Source organism: Haemaphysalis longicornis, unplaced genomic scaffold, assembly GCF_048455015.1.
Source record: "Haemaphysalis longicornis isolate Haplotype H1 unplaced genomic scaffold, Haemaphysalis longicornis Haplotype H1 scaffold_12, whole genome shotgun sequence".
NCBI classification, from domain to species: Eukaryota; Metazoa; Arthropoda; class Arachnida; order Ixodida; family Ixodidae; genus Haemaphysalis; species Haemaphysalis longicornis.
The window spans coordinates 69,419,484-69,439,583 of NW_027526225.1; positions in this window are offsets into that span (position 1 = coordinate 69,419,484).

Below are 20,100 nucleotides of genomic sequence, written 5' to 3' on the forward strand. Positions count from 1 at the left end.
AAGTTGAGACATGGGTGTATCACAAATAAATGGTTTGAAAGAATGGTGGATTATTGACAAAATTTTAAAAGCGTACAGAAGATCTATGTATGTTCCCTGATGATCTAAAGACCATTTATCGCAGTCGACGTATAGGCTTTGTACGAGGCTTGTACGGAAAGCGCCCGACGCGAGGCGAAGCCCCAAGTGAAGCACTGGGTCTAGCATTTTCAGCTCTGTTTTTGTTGCCGATCCATAAACCACGCTCCCATAGCCCAAGCGGGACCTCACCAAGCTTGTGAAGACACGTAAGAGAAGTTGCTTGTCCGCGCCATAGGAGTGGTGTGAAAGGACCGTAAGTATGTTTATTGCTTTGAGGCATTTATGTTTTAGTTGTCTGATGTGAGGGGGGAATGTTAGTTTCTCATCTAATACGACGCCTAAAAATTTGCGTTCCTTTTTTACAGGAATCAAGTCACCATTCAATTTAATTTCAGGGCCGGGTTGGATACCGCGCCTCTTTGAGAAGACGACGCAGGTACTCTTTCCGGAATTAATCCTAACAACGTTTTTGTCAGCCCAGCGAGCAAGCTCGTTTGCCCCAAGCTGGATCTGTCGTTCACATATGGACATATTACACGATATAAATGATATTTGTACGTCGTCCACATACATCGAACAAGAGATTTTGGTGGAAATGCCTTCCGAACTGAATTGATTTTGACTATAAACAAAGTGCAGCTAAAACGCCACCTAGAGGCACGCCAATTGTCCTGCACGTGAACGTTTGAAAGTGCCGAACCAACTCTGACACGAAATGTTCGTAAAGATAGGTAACTGGACAGAGTGTTCAGCATGTTACCAGATATACCAAAGGATTTGAGGTCTCTAAGGATGCCATAGCGCCACGTAGTATCATATGCCTTTACAATATCAAAGAACACGGTCATGCAACATTGCTTATGTAGGTAGGCATCTTTAACGTAAGATTCTAGCGCTACTAGTTGGTCATTTGCAGACCGCCATACCCTGACGCCTGCCTGGCAGCTGTCGAGAAGACCGTTGTACTCAAGAACGTACGTTAGTCTCCTGTTGATCATCTTCTCGAGAAGCTTTCCCAGGCAGCTTGTGAGGGTGAGAGGTCTATAACTGGCGGGAGAAGAAGGATCCTTACCCTCCTTCAGGAACGAAACTACAATAGCCTCCCTCCAAGATTTTGGGATGTGCCCCGAAAGCCATATGTTACTGTATAGGTGTAGGAGTGTTTCAAGAGTGTCTGAGTGTAGGTGTTGTATCATGGTGCATGTAATCTTATCTGCACCTGGAGCTGAAGATTTACATGTGCTCAGGGCAGCCCTCAACTCATAAGGTGTAAATTCAGAATTGTACCCAGATTTTGACCTGCTATTTTCATGTAGGGACTTCTTTTCACAAGTATTTTTATGTTTCAGGAAAGTGTTTGTGTAGTGTGCCGAGCTGGAAACATGTTGGAAGTGTTATGCAAGTGTGTTAGCCTGGTTTTCGAGTGTGTCCCCTGTTGTAGTGACCAGGGGCAGGCTATGCGTATGTTGTCCTTTAAGTTTGCGTATTCTTGTCCATACCTTGTGTGCGTCTGTGTATGAGTTACTGGATGTAAGGAAGATGCGCCAACTCTCTCGTTTCCTCACGGCGCACGCGTTTTCCTAACGCATTGGGCCGTTTGAACAACAAAAGATTACGATTACCTGACGTGGGGTACCGACGAAGGATACCCCACGCCTTGCTCTGGGCCTCTCGCGCCCGCCTACAGTACTCATTCCACCATGGCCTCCTCTGATTGCGCGGGGCACCAGAGGCGTGGGGAATGGACTTCTCGGCGGCGTCAAGGATGTGCGCCGTGAGGAGTTGGGTAGCTTCTTCAACGTGTAGGTGTTCAATGGATGTGTGGTGTAGTTGAGATGTTTCTGTAAATGTGCTCCAGTTCACTTTGTCTTCATTGAACCTGTTATGGGCAGGTGAACTGTTCGGGCCTGTACCTATGTACAGGCTGGTTGGGAATGTACAGGCTGTACCTATGTACAATGTGGTTCGGAAGTTGTCACTACCATTAGGGTTAGTGCCAACGTTCCATTCAAGAGATTGAAAGAGTACTGCCGAGCCAATCGCCAAATTGAGGTGTGAATAAGTGGTGTGTCCTATATTATTGTATGTAGGCTTGTTTTTATTGAATAGGCATGCTCCCGAACATATTAGATATTTTTTGATAAGGCGACCTCGGGCATCTGTGCGAGCAAAGCCCCAAAGAGAGTTATGTGCGTTGAGGTCGCCTAAAAGATTGAAAGGTGTGGGTAGCTGATCTACAAGGCCCTCGAAATCCGAGCTCGAGAGCTGGAAATCAGGAGGGATGTAAACTGAGCATGGAGTTACTAGAGTATTGAAAATTATGGTACGAATGGCAACAGCCTCAAGGACGCTTTTTAACTGGATAGAATGACACGCCAAAGACTTTAGGGCAATGATGGCCACACCCCCGGAAGGTGTACCACCACCATCCCTGTCCTCCTAAATACCCGGTGACTATTCAAACAAAATTCCCCCGCACGTCCCCGAGGGGGATTGTGAGGATGCAGAAATGCGAACGTCGAACGCAACGTCCTCGGGTACCATGCGAGGAAGGCACCGCACAACCTTCGATACGTCGATGGGCACGTTCACCGCCTGTCCCTTGATTCCAAACTGCCCGTTGCCTCGAGTCAGGCGCCTGATGCTCATGAAGGGGAGTCGAGGCGCGATGAGCCGCTCTTCGACCAGGTTCAGATCGGGAAGATGCGCCGGCCGAGGAGGATAACGGTAGCCAAAACTCACACAGCCCTCCTCTTTGCAGCTTTGTCGTTGTTGTTGTTGTTGTTGTTGTTGCGCCTTTTGGTATGGCACATACCCAATCAGGGGATCGGCCAATCAACAGAGGATGGTTAAAATGAATGGAATTCTTATCTAATCACGAGACGTTTAGGAAAGATAATTTAGACCGGTTTGAAAAATGTTTGAGAAAAAAGGAAAAAGAAAGAAAAAAAATTCTGAAAAATCAAAGCGAGGGTGACCAATCGCAATCATAAAGAGAATCGTTTTGAATTTTCAATGTAGCGCAGAGGGCAGAGCATACATCCCGGCGGCAGAACCCCGTTTCGGATGCCCCGAACGATAGATTAGCCGGCACTGTTAGGGGTATCCCCAAACTGTAAAGCGGCACCTCCAGGGACTGACGTCTGAGTCGGGAAAAACGTCGGCATGTCAAAAGGTAGTGATCGACCGACTCGTCTTCGTTGCAATAGCTGCACAGAGCGGTTGGCGCCAGACGAGACCTGTGCAAATACCTATTTAACTTGGGTACTCGACAACGTAAGGCTGTAATAATCACCTCTAAGTTGCGTGAAGGGCACCATTCAGGTTTCCATGAGAGTTTAAGATGATTAAAATCCCTTAATGATAATAAAACCGATTCTTGCTGTACTTGGAGTTCCAGCATCCTACGGTACCTAGCTGCTGTTATTAAAGGTGTCGGCTCTACGACGTCTACTACAGGCCCAGAAAGTGCTACCCTTGCTAGAGAGTCGGCAGTCTCGTTGAATGTCTTCTTCTCCTTCTTCTTCTTCAGCGGTTCCCCTACGGGAAGATGACGATGGTGGTTGAACGCGAAGCTATCTCGTGATGGATTGTTTGGTTGGCCAATCCCTAGGGGCATCATGCCACAATCATCATCAGACGCGCTGCGCACGCCGGCCAAGGGATGCACGACAACCCCCGACTATAATGCATTTCTGCATAAAAGTTTGTATGTTAGGAATTTAAATGTGTTTCTTGTACACTCATGACACTTGGCTGATTGGAATGCAGTACCTCATAAACATCATCAAGAATTATAAGAAGGCATCTGCAGTTCCATTGCATGATATTTTCTCTTCCCATTATTAAAGTTTAGATCTACTGGGGTATGCGTGTGTTTATGTGTCGGCTTTCGAGGCTTGTACTCTTGGAAGGGGCTTTTTGATTTTGTCTACTGACCTGAATGCCGGAGCCCGTTCCTTCCGCTGTGGTGCATGCCGGAACGGCTCAACGTCTAGGTCGTCATCTGAGGGCAAGGGGGTGCCCAGCGGACTGGGCTCCCTAGACTTGGAATGGGCATCCTTTGCGGTGCCCTTCGTTTTGGCCGCGACCGCCGAGGCCGTCAGGAGCATCCCGGGTGGCACAGGCGGTGCGGCGGAGGTGGGAACTGCTGCGGATTCCTCCAGCTCCATCTCCTCCGGGCCCTCGCATGTGCTTCGGGCCGGTGGAGAGGAGAAAACAGTGGGGGCAGCAGCATCCCCACCGGACGTGGATGCCACCACAGCCGCTGCTGGCTCAGCGAGTGGCGCGGAGGCGGGTTGGGCCGCCAGAGGCAACCCAGGGGGGGGGGGGGCGGCTGAGGCGGGACCAGGTGCGACTCGCGGTACTGGGTACCCGCCGAAACAAGATGCCGCTCCGCCCCCCGGGGAGCTGCGTCGGCGTACCTGCCCAGGGGGAAGGAGGCGAACCTCTTTCGCGCCTCGGGGCAGGAGATGTTCTCGGTTACTTTCACGTGGATTATCTTCTTTTCCTTGTTTAACTCACAATTTCGAGAGTAGGCGGCATGGGGTTCCTGGCAGTTGGCGCAGGTGAGGGTTGAAGATGTACAATTGGCAGATGAGTGATCATGCTGGGCGCACTTGGCGCAGAGCAGACGGCCAAGGGAAGAGTTGGTGCTGTGCCCGAACCGCTGGCACTTAAAGCAGCGTTGGGGCCCGGGATGTATGGCCGAACCGAACATCGAATGCATCCTGCGTTAATGAATTGTGCTAGTGTTGATCGATCAAAGGTTAAGATGAGATGTTTAGTAAGAATTTCTTTGTCTTCTCTGCGTATCGTTATGCGCCTCACTGCTGTTACACCCTGACTTTTCAAGCCCTCCAGCAGATCGGTTTCAGTTTCAGTCATGAGGTCTGGATCTGAGATCACGCCCTCATAGTAACAATATGATGAATAACAGCTATGATGAATAGCTGTTAAGGCTACGTTGGGGCGTGACTGTGATGTCAATATCTGCAATGCGCGTCTGGCCCAGGAGCTTTGTTGCCTGCTGCTGGTTATTGACTTCGACCCACATTTCTCCCGTTCTCTGTTTCTTTGCTTTGTAGGATTTTCCTATTATCCCTCCTATGAACTTTGTGACCAAGAAGACAGACAGAGAGGCAACAGGCTTTTCATTTTCAACGAATTGAATGATCAGGAAGCGGGGATAGTTGGTTGTTTTGGGATTGAGATCGTTGGTAAGGACAGAAATGATACTTCGGTGCGGCCCCTTTTCAGGGACCGATCACGTTTGGAGGGGGTGTTCGAGAATACCATACTGCTTGTATAGAAGCAGAGGACGGCGGTACTTTCTTCCACAGCCTTATCCTGATAGCTGAAGAGGTCCCGGAGCTCCCTGCCTGGTAAACAGACAGAGAGCCCATCCACCGGAGCTTGACCTCGGCTCCGACGGCCACCGTTTGAAGTTTCTACCCTTCACCTCTAAACACATCACCATGGTAGGTTACAGCTTATGTTGGGGGCTCGGGGTCCGCGGTGTCGCCAACACCGTCACCAAGATTGCTCAAGGTTGCCCGTGCGGGGAAAAAATGGAATATACATAAAATTTCCGCGTGGCTTATATTCTTATAAAAGTTATTGTCCCGGAGTGGGTAATCTAATTCCCGAAACATATTTTTCGGCGACGTATATGTTCGCAACGAAGTCGCATTCGAAAGTCGCGCTGCAAAGCGAAAACAACCTCTCACCGTGCCAGTATCTGGTCTACACGAGGCGACAGTACAATTCAGTGGTGCCTGACGTATTGGAAAGCGACACTGGTGATAGGCTGCTGCCGTCGCTGACATCCGGAAGAGCGGTGACGAAACGCGCAGAACCGCGCCCCCGGGTAGCTCTTGCTGGCGTTAGAATATTCTACGAAGACGCAGCAAGTTTTTAAGTGACCTAAACGTACTCTTTGCTTATAGACGTCACCATGACCAGTTTTTTAGTGGGCGGAAAGGCGAAAAGAAGCGAAAAAGAATAAAAACACTGCACAAGCCCCTATCAGCCTAGCAACGCACATCCTGTGAACCCCGCGGAGAAGCGCCGGCAGGCGCAGCAGCGATCGCGAAGCTCGAGGCGTTTATGATGAATATAAATGTTGAGAAGACATGTGAATTGGAAAACAAACAAAAATGATTGCTTTGTTACAATTCCATACTAAAGTGACAGCGCTTGACGAAGGAAAAAAAAGTTCACTTAGGTAACAAGCTCACAAATATGCTTGCGGAACCAAGTTGGCGAATAATTAAATACTTCTAATATTCAAAGCGCTGATTGTATACGAGCTGCAGTCTAACCATGAGGCACAAGCCACGCAGAAATTTCGGATTAACAATTTATCTTGTCGTCTGGTATACGTTTGCAGCACATGTAGTGGAACATGTTGCAGCAATTCACCAGAAGACCCTGTCGGGAAGAATTTCGAATAGTAAATGAAAATCCTGCTCAGTGCACCTGGACGTTAAGGATTGTAGCATCACCACAAGAGTTTACCCAGAATTATATTTTGTTAATAGTAGCAAAGCGATGGTGTAAGACATATATAAACGTTTTCTGGACGCTGTCACTAAAGATATGGTTTCTTTTGCATGTGCTATTCAACATCACAGAAGCATACTCTAGCTGCGGACGAGAAATGGTCGTGTACAGCTTCAGAACAGAACCCGGCTCCTTGAACTTCTTTGATAGGAGACATACAACGCTAACGGATCAAAGAGCCTGCTGAGGGATCCACCCGACGTGCGGGAGAAGCTCAACTCACTGTCGAAATTGACCTCCGTACACTTATATTCCACCGCACGGGGCATTGCGTCACCCTTAATGTTATGGGACAACAATAAGCTGACACTTTTTCTTGTGTAGGTCCTTATCTTATTTTTAGAAGTACTTATGTGAAGTTTGTTGCGAGAGCAGCAATACGACAACGCCGTTATCACTCGCTGGAGAATGGAAAAGCTGGCACTGTTTGATACAGAGTTAACTATTTTGACATCATCAGCATATAAGAGAAAACAACAATCATGAAGTACTGAGGAAACATCACTGATTAAAAACTAAAAAATGAAGTGGCTCTGGGACAGAGCCCTCAGTGACAACACGTGTAGCCTTATAGGAGACGGAGGCCTGCCCGTTCGGTTGCACAAAACAAGATCTAACCTTTAAATAATTACATCAAATCGATGTAATGGATAGGCGTAAATCAAGATGACGTAGCTTTTAAATAGTATATTATGGCAGACGAACTCAAAAGTTTTGCTCAAATAAAAAAATATGACATCGAGCTCTCGTCCACCCTGCATAGCCTGTAAGGCATAAAGAATAAAATTTACAAGGTTCGTTGTGGTCGATCTGACCGACGACCAAGCCGTGCTCCTGAGGTAATAATATGGATTTTAAAGAGGGTGTAAGTAGTATATGTAGTATGGTCTCAAAGAATTTTGAAGCAGCGCACCCAATAGAAATTGGGCGGTAGTTTGTGGTGTATGCTTTTCAGCCTGACATATAGTAACAACCCTGCCTAGTGTTCCAAGGACTGGGGATCTTGATGGTTTTCAGAAAAGTTAAAATTATACACGTCAAGACCGGAACAAGGAGATCCGAAAACACTTTCAGTACTGCAGAAGGAATGCCGTCAGGGCCGGGCGAAAATGACGGCTTTATTCGTTTTTGAACTTTTAACACTATTCCGAGAATTCTCATATCCTTGAGACAGATGGGTAAAGACCATCGGGAATGCTCTCACACCTCTCGTCTAGGAGGTTATTAAATCGTGGTGAATATTATATGGAGGGTTTTGGAGTTTTGTTACCCCAGAGAGCTCTGGCATTTGCGTGGTGCATCGGCTTCAACGATGGCAATGTAACTGGACCTGTCGCACTAAATTACATAGCTACAAAGATTCTTGAGTTATTGAAACTCACTCTACCATTCGCTTTGCTTCTTTATGTACTCAAATATTCGTTCTAAGGGCCTTTCTACGTTTAGCTGAAAACCATCGGAGGTTAAATCGTTTGCTTTGGTGTTTTTAGGCAGAAATGTGGTTAAGCCAATCATAGAGAACTTCGGTGAAAAAATTGGTCTGCTCGTGAGCGTCATTGAGGTTGGCCAGTGGCGACGAATCAATCTCACTGAGGAAGGCGAATAAGCCATTATAGTCTCCACGAGCAAAGCTGCATCCACAGCCACCTGGTGCGCTGATTGAATGACTGTCGTGGACGAGGAATACGTTAGGGATCGAAATGAGCAAAGGGGTGATACTTGTGTTGCTTTACAAAATCAACAATTGCGAAAAAGCACATCGCGTTCCAATCTGGTACAACACAAGCGTGCAACATTTCCACATGAATTCCTACTGTAATCTCAGTGCTGTGATGAAGTGAAAGAAACAAATTCTAGCAAAATGCCACACTTCTGTGATATCTGACTGTACGTCCGATTAACCAGCTGAAACTCCGGGTGCGTTAAAGTTACCAGTGATAAAGAAGTTGTGATCCCTGTGTGAAGCAATAAAATGTCCGAATAAATGACGGGTATTTTTGAATTCAGCCGCCAGAGTTTTGCGGAGGTGTGTAGTAAGTGCATAGTAAGAGGCATTCACGCCGCCAACAAAGCTCCTCTAACCAGAACTACTCAGTTTTTATTTCGAGGTCCAGGCGCCGTTAACACTTAACGGAATCGTGCAGGGCAACGAGTACGCCCCCACCCCGTTGTTTGGCGAGCGATGGGTCACTGTTATGCCGAAAGACTTGGTAATTTAAGGGGAACAACAAATTAGAGTTAATGTTCAGGCGCAGTCAAGTTTTTTGAAGAATATTGACAGGAAAGCAAGAAGGAAAAACATTACAAAAATAGCTGGTTTTGCTCGTATCCAACGGACATTTTCATGTCCGCTGGATACGAGCAGTTACCTCCCTCGTGAGGGTGTTCCTCAACATTGATTATTTCTTCACACAGCGCAACGTGACAAGGTTTAAAGAGCCAATGTCGCGGCAAAGCACAGGGTCACTCATGGTCTCCTAGATTTGGCTACACTTTCTGCCCCAGTTGAGGCGGTGCAGCACTCGCGCACTCGATTTGCCAGTGCAGCTAGCGCCACTGCACTTCAGCCCTCGATTGCACGGTGTGCTGCACCAGTTCTTGTACACTCCTGCACTAGCCCCTGTGCGAGTTCTTGTCTAGCGCAACGTGTAGCGTGCTTTGGCGCGTTTTTTGGTGCACATCGTTGCAGACGACTTCAGCATGATAGTTGTGTCAGTAAACGGAGTTCAAACGACAGCGTTTCCAGTTTTAGGCAAGAATGGGCTTCACGTGCAGCAAGATAGCGCATTTGTGTACGAAACACAAGCTGAGGTCAATAGAGATAAAGAGAATTAACTTTTATTTTGACCAAGAGATGAGATTTTATTGAAGCTCTCCCTCAGTCAAAGATGCTTAACGCAAAACCGGGAAAGCGGAGAGTAACACTTGTGATAACTCGCTGCAACCCGTTTTTTTGTGCCTAGACGGCCTTTACATCATCATCCAGCACGAAGAAGCGCCAGCCAGACCTACGCTTGTGGTAGCCGCTGTCGCTAGTCAGCAGGGTTCACCTCCTGCGCCCGTTCATTCTCCGCTCACTCCTGCGACCCAGCCTTCGGCCGCTGGTCCGCTTTTAGCCTTTTCGGCACCACGGTTCGCTGACATAGGAACGAGCGGGGTGTGGAGTGCCAAAAAGGCGAAGTTCCTCATTTGCAGGTACAAGGAACTCAACGACAACATTGGAATCTCGAGAGGATTTAAATCAGCCCATGATATATCGTGCCCACACTTACGGTGCTAATGTACGGTAAATTCATTTCACAGGAGAAAAAAGGCCCTGTGGGAAAAATGGATCACGAATGTAAATCGGCTTACAATACATTTATGAATAAGTTTACGGCGGCTTATGATGTTTCTTTTCCTTATAAGACACAAACCCCATCAGACAAAGCACGCAAACCATGGGTTACAAAAGAAATGCTGAAACTCATTAGACAGCGTGACCAAATGTACGGCCGTTTTATTAAAACCAGGTGTTCTCATCTATTAAAGTTGTTTGAAGAATTTAGAAATTACGTTACCAAAGAGCTGAGGGCTGCTAAAAAATGTTATTACCTCAATCTCTTTAGCTCATCAACAAGACGCTCAGAAGACGTTTGGAGAGTTTTAAATTCTTTAGTTCAACGCTCACCAGAGCCCATCAGCCGCATAATTAAAGATGATCGTGAAATAACTGGGGTAGATTTGGCTAATGCTTTTAATAACTATTTCTTGTCTGTAGTCCCCACATCCACAAGCCAAAGACGTAATCTATCATTTATGAAATCATGTAACCAAAATTGCATGTTTTTAGACCCAACTGATCCCTGAGAAATTATAACAGTTTTCATAGAATTCAAAAATAGCAAAGCAGAGGATGCATATGGTTTTCAGATTATACCTGTAAAATACGTAATAGATGTTATATCAGGCTGCTTAGCTGACATTTTCAACGCCTGTATTTTAACTGGTATATTTCCAGCTAGTATGCAACTTGCAAGAGTCACAGTAACATCTAAGAAAGGAAATCGCAATGAATTTTCCAACTACCGTCCGATATCTATTTTACCCGTTTTTTCAAAGGCCCTGGAAAAAGTAATTCTAAAACGTTTAACTTCCTTTGCTGATCGATTCCAAATATTAACCTCGGCTCAATATGGTTTCCGAAAACACATGTCGACTGAATTGGTGCTACTAGAACAAAAAGAGTATATACTAGAAAATTTTGAAAATAAAAATATGGTTCTCGGCGTTTTTTTGGATTTCACAAAAGCCTTTGACCTTATTAACCATGATATACTCCTTCTTAAACTGGAACATTATGGATTCCGTGGCAACGTACTATCTCTAATATCTTCTTATTTACAGTATCGCTGTCAGTTTGTTGACATAAACCGCAACCATTCTACAACACAACCCGTAAAATCAGGTGTTCCGCAGGGGAGCATACTAGGCCCATTTATTTTTATTCTATATATAAATGAAATCGTCAGTATTGATGATTCTGTTAAGTATATTATATACGCTGATGACACTAGTTTGTTTTTCGCAGGTAAATCCGGAGTTATTTTAACTGAATGCGCCAACAAAACACTGCAACTAATAAACAATTGGGCTTTCCAAAATGATCTGCAGATTAATATCAGTAAAACTAAGACAATATTATTTCGTCCAAGGAATACAGTCTTTAAACTTCTTCCCATACGAATTAACAATACAGAGATAGAAACTGTGCCGTCTTTCAAAACTCTAGGTGTTTATTTCACAGAGCACATGCCATGGAATAAGCACGTCAACTATATAGTGGGGAAATTATCTGGTGTTACCGTTTGTTTGCGACAACACTGCCTTTATTTTCCTGTTTCAGTCAATGTTATTTTTTATAATTGTCTGTTTTCGTCATTGTTGAGTTACGGTGCGCTGGTATGGGGAACAACCACGCTTGAAAACTTAGACAGACTGCTCGTGGTACAAAAGCGGATGGTACGTATAATGAGTAAAGTACACTACTTGTCCCATACAAGCTCTCTGTTTCAAGAACATAGAATTATTATTGTAAAGTCTCTCTACAGATATAAATTACTCCGGTATTACAAATCACAAATAATAAAAAACACCAACCTACTGGCAACACTTGAACAACTTCGAAAAACCGTAAACACATATAACATCCGTCGACCCGAGCAATGGAAAGTGAATACATGCCGTACCAACTACGGAAAACAAATCCTTAAATTTTGTTTACCATCTTTGCTTAACGAATTTTACCTTGTACTAAATGTCGACATTTTTTCTGTTTCGTTCAAGGATTTGCGGAACATGTTCTTTTGACTGCGTTGTTTTGTAGAATTCTGCTGTTCCTCTTTTTCTGTATTTTGTTTATTTTAACACTTTGAGTGTTTTTGTGCTTCCGTGCTAACGGTTTTTTCTGTTTATACTTTAGCCCTTCTTTTAAAAGTAAAACCCACGTAATCATGGGTTACTTAAAGAATGCCTAGTATTTACCTGGTTATAAACATGTATTGTGTAGTTCTTTATGGTCTGTAGATCTTATGATTTCCTTTTTTGTAGTGACCATGTTTTGTCACTGCTCTACTTGTGAGAGTTAGATGTTGTGAGAAGAAAAATAATGTACCTTGCCAAAGATGTACGTGCCCTTTGTAGCACTCACTGTATGCCATTTAGGGGGCATGGACCCCGTCAAGCCACTATATGGCTTTTTGTCCATGCACCCAAACATCACTGATGTTGAAATAAAAAATGAATTGAATTGAATTGAATCAGCATTCCCATGTCAGACGAGTGCACTTAAAGTGGAGAAGAAATGAAAGACTATGAAGCGCGCCTACAAAAAGGCTAAAATGAGGAATGGCTCAACCGGGCGCCCCCGAGCAGAGTGCGAGTTGGAAGAATATGAGCAGCAGACCTTTCATACTTTTTTCTTCGTTTACTCACTGAGGATCATTTTTAAATTGCGTTTTCTTGGCGGGGAACTTGCCGAGGTTTAGGAGCAGGAACACCACATTGCTCCTGTTGCACCGCTTGCCCCAGGAGGTATTGTTGCGTAAGTTTCCAGTATCATCTTATTTTCGAAAGATATCCTATTAAAACGTCATCGCCCTAGGTGTATAAATTGTCCCGGTCGCACATTGGAACTACGTTCAATATGCACTTGTTTAAAATTGTTAGCGGATACAATTGTTATATGCAGCATGCATGTTTCTGTGGTAAAACTTTTCATCAGTATGCCAAACGCAAATCATTAACATGTTTCAAGCTAGGCCATCTAGATAACCGTGGTTCAATCCCTTCTTTGCAATTAAGTCGCTTTACAGTAAATTGACCTATCAACGGCACAAATACCCACACTTTGCGTGAAGCTTGCTCACATTCAGGAAACTTTATACTTTCGAAAGCAACAGCAATGGAGAAAACATGCTGCCAGAAAATGAGCCCGTGGATGAAGCTAGAGATCAGGAAGAAGCAGCGGAGGAGGCACGTCCACCCGGCAGCAGAGAAGTGACAGCACCTATGAGACGCGGCGGTCGGCAGAGAAACACAACTATTGGCAGCCTGATTAGGGTAATGCACGATGCGATGGCTGCAAAGCAAAAGTAGCATGAAGAAAAATTGCGCTTTTCTGAGCGTCTCGCATCTGCAATCGAGGCAAACACATGATCACGTGTGCTTTCTCGTGCGCCTTAGAGTCAAATGAAAGAATTCTGCCACAATTTCTTCCGATGATTTGAATGTTGTTCTGCACTGATGCTGGGCTATGTGTCTTCTTCGAGTTTCACACTGTGGAGCGGATGCGTTGCTTTTACTTGGTTCTTCGTCATTGCCAACATCATCATGAGCATACAAGTCTGAAAGCTCTTCAATAAAATCTCTCTCATAGTTGCACAAGCTCTGAAGCATGCATGCTCCCATAACAATGCGACAGCACTGCATAAATGTCTTGGCATCAACAAGGTATAGTCTTCTGAAGCGTTGCTTCTAAAGGCCAAATCACTTTTCAATAGCCACGCTCTGCTGGCTGTGGTACTTGTTGAATCATTTCTCCACGAAAATAACTGGAGGTATTGTCTCTGTGCGGTGGCGAAAACCAAGGTAGCATGGTGTACGCAGAATCTCCACGTATATAACAATCGCCACTCTTAATTGCAGCCTCTTCTTCGAACAAAGGGCTCTCTCTCAACACCCGGGCATGATGAGCAGAACCAGGGAAGCCTATGAATACATCCAAAAACCTGTTCTGGTCGTTGACAACTGCCTGTAGAATAATTGACGGCCACTTCTTCAGGTTGATATACGAGGAAGTGGACTCGTATAGCTTTAGGATCTCAATGTGCGAGCCATCAATGCATCCCACGGTATTGCGGGGCCCGTTCCCGCCGCTTCTTGCCAGGAAGGCCAATTTGTTACGGGCCATGTTGGCAGCGCTTGGCCAGCATATCCCTTCAGCGTTTACCGCTTGCAGGCAGTTCAGCGCCCTCCGCATCCACACTTTTGGTCGATTTCTTCAGCCATTAAAAGACCACGTATATTCAAACGGGCACCGTACTGAGCACAACATGTTTTTATCGCCGGGTGAGCCGAAGAAGTGAGTCTAAACAAGTGAGAGCAACCAAAACCGCCAAGCCCTCCACACAGGGCTCCAAAATGTTTGATGTTATGATTCAAACTTAGGGCAACGCGACAAATGTGGAGCACCACCAAAAGTGTTTTTTTTTTCACAAGTGTGACTTTTTTCCCTGCTCAGGTACCCAAGCGCGATGTAAAAGCAAAGAAGCCTATCATAACTGAGTATTCTAAAGCCATAATTCCTCCACATTCACTAGTCGTAGGTGTTTCTAATGGCCATGCGAATTTTAATACGCTTGTTGGTCTCATTGGATTAAAATTAAGCCCTCGTTCATGCTTTGACTTGACTGACAACAGCAGGAATGTTTCCCAGCTCAAGGCTACCAGACCACCTTTCCTTCAAGGAAGAGTATTAGCTGCAAGTTACCTCGGAAACGTAAACGTAGGATCCTGTCCGGGCATTCTCTACAATAATTACAGTGCCCCCATGGAGAAGCATGGTTAGCAAAAAATGTAAGCAGTTTCATTGGTGCACCTTTAAGTATTCCTGAGGACCTCGGCCCAACGAGCATGTCTTTCTGTGCCTTCCGGAGTGTAAAACACGGCATTTTTCGCACGTGCCATCTACACTGTGCCAGCCACGGTTTGCGCTCTAACCACCTCAGTGGTCACTTTTGCTTGCAAAAGCAGCTGCACAGGATGCCTGTCGCTACTTAAGCTGTCTACTGGTAACGGAGTTTTTTTTTTCGTCATTCTCAATGCTCGTTTTTTACCTGCCTGCACTCTATGCACACTCATTTTAAAGCTAGTGCATGCGGCGACGGGCGTCACGTGACCTCTCAAGTCAACATACGCCGGAAGGATTGCAGAACAGAGTGGCTTCCTATGTATCGACTTGACGTCTCCCTATCATCGTCCGCATCGGAGCTAGGTCAGCAGCGCTGCATCCGTTCATTCTTTTCTTCTATGCGCTGCCGCTCGCAGAATCGCAGGTAGAAAAAACTGCTAACATTCCACATTTATTGCACGAGGAATGAAAATTAGTCGTAAGGCGACTTAGCGCTATTGACAAATGCGAAGACAGAATAAACTATATTTGATCAACCAGTTGTTGTCAGACGTCAGATGCACATTTCTATATATAAACCACGTAGTTTCATCTTTCACTACTAGTGAATCGAAAGCTGCTATTCAATGTACTGATATTTGAAAATGTTGTTAACCACAAGATGTCAGCAATGCATACCTGTCGGTAATCGGGTTGGGCAAAATTGTCTTCATTCTCGGGAACTGTAGGACGAGTCGGCCGTTTTACGCGTCCTGTTGCAAAGTATAACAAAAATACCGAGAAAAACAGCCACCCAAAGGCTAGAGACGAGTACATGGTGAAGGTTTTTCATCACCTCTTTGGTGCGTTATTTATATTTACTTGTCTCTAATATCTCGACAAAGAGTTTTTGTTTGCGTAGCACCTGCTCCTGCCAAATGCTTGATTCACGAACACGGGACTTCTCAAGTGTTAGTATGTTATTATTATTTGAGCAAAATGCCGCTGCGGAAAACCGGTCAGTAAATAATATTCCGCTACTAAGGCGATAATGGTTTCTTTTATTCAACACACGGTTGTCTAAACAAAAGCTGCGGAAACTGAAGCCGCTAAAGATAACCAAAAGCGTACGTCATCGGTAGGCTATTTGTCTTCTGCCGTACAGGAGAGAGAAGTCATAATAATATCAGGTTCTGCGATAATAGTTAAAAGACAAATTTGAGGGGCCGCGTAAATGTTATCTCTATTTTACTGGCGAGAACAATTTCACCTCGGTTAGATTAGACCACGTGGCCATCACGGAAACAAAGCAGAAGTTCATTATCCAAAATAGTTTGATAACATAACAATATATTTTCATTTTTAAGCATGGCTTTTTGTAACGACCAACAGAGACGGCGGTTTTTACCGAAATTTTGCTTTATAGACGCAAAGGTCCCCACTGCGATGGCTCTTCTACAGTTTTTTCACAAACCCCTGTTCCTAAGTAATGTGACCACAGTAATGGAGCCATGCAGACAAAATGCAGGTGGGGTTACTTAAAAAGTATCACTCTAAAACACCCACGTGTATGAGATTTTGGCACCCTTTAAAATCCCTAGGTGGTCGAAATTAACTCGGAGCCAACCACAACGGCGCCGCCTCATCGCCTCCGTTGCTTCGGCGCGTTAAACCCTACAATCAAGCAAGAAAGATTTACTCGTTAGAACAACACTGACACCCTTTTTACGCAAACTTCAATACAATACACTATATATTTAGAAAAAAATACAATGTCCTTGCGACCCACTGGCTCATTTCCCATAGCAGAAGCTACGATGGACAGCTTTGCGATTGGCTGATGCCGCCGAAAACCAACCCAGGTAGGCAGGACCCATAAGTTTGTAGATGCAGCCATTTGTGCTTAACTAGAATGCATATTCTTCTTATAGCACTAGGAATGGCTCGGTAAATAATGGAAGCTACGAAAGCACACGTAAACATAATTATAGAAACCCTAGTGCGCATTGCGCGCAGTATTAAGGTATATAGCTACACAGCTGTCCGGCGCGTTTATCATACACTACCCAACTAGCATAAGCGACATTGTATTCTGTGACTCCGCTTGTCGAGCATATCTAGTGTTTCACGAAACGATTACTATCAACGGTAACAAAAAATAGCCAGTAATCAACGCGGTCAATACAAATCGAGGGTAGACAGCGGTCGTGAGCAGTATTGCGGGGCTATTTAGGAAGACTGACGGTAAACAAGGTGTTCCCCCGTTTGCTGAAGCGTTTGTCGGCGTATCTTTAATACAAGTAATCGCCGACGTCACGGAAGGCATGATTCAGCGGGAGAATTAAAATTTTGGGTGAAATGTTTAACCTCTAATTAAAAAAGGATCGTTTGCTACCGGGCAAGCGCTGGGAGCACTACAAGCAGCAAACCTGTCGAAAAAAATGAATTGTATATTTTCTGCATGGCCCATTTAAGAGGACACTGACCGCTGCAAAACTTGATGTTTGCTTTCGAAAAACAACTGTGTCTGAACGGCGCTGCAGTTGCTACGCCTTCATGTGGTTGATCGGAAAAAAGGGGGTTCGATTCCCGGCCGCAGCGCCCGGTTTTTGGGTGAAAGTAAAAGGCGAAAGCGCCTGTGTCTCGACATTTCAGGGCACGTAAAATTCTCCAGGTCCTATCAACCAATCTGGAGCGCACAACTTCTGCCTGCGACTGCTTGCATAAGATATATCAGTCGTACGAATCACCGCCGGTTCTAGCGATCACTTCCTATACTTCCGGCCAGCAACGAGTATACACAGTTAAAGCTAGAACCGTTCTAAAAAAATGCAAGCGTCAACGTATGCAAGTAAACCACATTGCTTCCACATGCGGCAACTCGACTGGCAATGTTTAATTCGAACAGTTATCTTCCTTTAATCATGCGGAAACTTTGTGGACTTTCGCTTTACATTGAGGAGCTTTGTTTTGACGTGACGCTCATTCATGCACGTGCAAACGTTCACAGGGAAGGCTCGAATTTGCATAAACACCTCAACAGGGCCATTTAGCGCGTGGAAGCACCGTCATTCTTGCGGGAAAACGTAATTTTTCCAAAGATAAGGGAGCACTAATCGACAGAAACCTTTTCAGTGGCTGCCGCATTTTCACCATAAATGGGGCGCCCCGTTTATAATTGCTATATGGCAAACATGGGTATGGAAGTCGTTCAAGGACAATGCTCGCGTTAAGATCCATAGTTATCTTTGCGACGTGCGTTTCAGTCACTGCTCCCGTACCTAAGCGTTTGGTACCAGGTGAAAACCAATTGCCTTTACCGTGTGCTTGCCGGGCTTGCTTAGCTGAACGCAATAAATACTATCGGGTACAATATTGTCATGATGCCAAAGACGACCCAGTGGTCTTGCAGGAGAACAAGTTTATTGGAGCGAAGTTGTGTTCCCCTAACAATTCAAAGAATACACAGGCGGCGAAGTAGCAGTCAGCAAAGTGACGTATACGCAAGCGAGCGTCGGCGATCGAATATTCCGGCGTCTGCTCTAAGGCTTTTAAATGCAGAGCATTTCTTTAACTCACGATGTCACCCGTTCTAGTTGTGCATCATTATCCGCACCCCTCCCCCTACAATATATAAAAAAATAATACTTACCGGCGCCTGGTTTCAATCCCACGACCCTGCGGGAGGAACGCAAGGTACGTGGTGCTCTACCCACTGCGCCACAAAGCCGACACAGAATGGAGGGCTACGGACGCGCCCTATATCCTTGACTCATTCAAACTACGTCAAGAAGCTGCTGATACAACGCATTCACTACCTGTGGGCGGAACGCGAGGTACATGGTGCTCTTCCCACTGCGCCACAAAACCGACACAGAATGAAAGGCTACGAGCGCGCATTATATCCTTGACTCATTGAAACTACGTCAAGATGCTGTTGATACAACGCATTCACTACCTGTGGGCGGAACGTGAGGTACATAGTGCACTTCCCACTGCGCCACAATAATCATACCCACCTGCTAATAAATGATGTCACGTGACCACGTAATTACGTCTCCTCATTTATTATAATACAGCAACCAACAGCAAAAAGTGCAACAACATTAACGTAACGCAAACTACTTAACGTCGTGCGCCCCCTGGAAAAGCTCTGCATTTGATCGTGCACCTCTCGCGAGGGGGATGTTTAAGTCCTAATTTATCTTTCGGCGCGCGTGGTTCCCGAACAGTCGATTCACATCTAGAACATTGTAGATCCAAGAAGATTGTTCTGGGCTGTTCACGTTAGATCGGAATGCTCTCCCTATCAGAACGCATAACACATGCGGAACACAAAAAAAGAATGGAACACGCGCTTCCCTTGGCACACAGATAACACAGACCGGCGCAGCCGGGCGGTAAAAGCAAAACACAAATAAACACAATGCATGGGTCGCGGCATTACCCCCCTCTCTAAGAGTGCATCGACCCGATGCTAACATAAGCGACAGTCCCAACAAATAAAAATAAACGTTCGTCTTCGTCCGTAGAAAGGTTTTAAGCGAACCACGTGGACGACTTCGGGCCGCGTGTGTCGTCGTGATGTGCCGGAGTCACCATCGGGGATCTCTTCGTAGGTAAGTTGGCCAACACGTCGTAGAATCTTTTAAGATCCGAAATACCGTCACAGAAGTTTCTCACTCAGTCCGCGTCGTCGGATGGGAGTCCAAACCACACACGATACCCTGGGTGGTACTCGGCGGCTCGGCGTCCGAGGTTGTAGCGGCCGGCATCCACCAGCTGCTGGTCCATTATACGAACTCGAGCGAGCTGGCGGGCCTCCTCCGCACGTTGAAGATATCCGTAAACGTCGGCGTTGAGGTCGTCGTCTTCTACGTGCGGAAGCATGGCGTCGAGCATCGTAGTCGGCCTTCTACCGTAGACAAGCTCGAACGGCGTCAGCTGCGTCGTCTCCTGGATAGCCGTGTTGTACGCAAACGTGACATACGGGAGCACTTCGTCCCAGGTCTTATGTTCAACGTCGACGTACATGGACAGCATATCCGCAATCGTCTTGTTCAAACGTTCCGTTAGTCGGTTCGCTTGGGGGTGGTACGACGTCGTTCTTCGGTGATCCGTGTTGCTGTAGCGTAAGATTCCTTGCATGAGCTCCGCAGTAAAAGCCGTTCCGCGGTCCGTCATGAGGACTTCAGGGGCTCCATGTCGCAGCACAACTTGTCTTAAGAAAAACTTGGCGACTTCTTGTGCAGTCCCCCTGGGAAGAGCTGCGGTCTGCGCGTAGCGCGTCATGTAGTCTGTTGCTA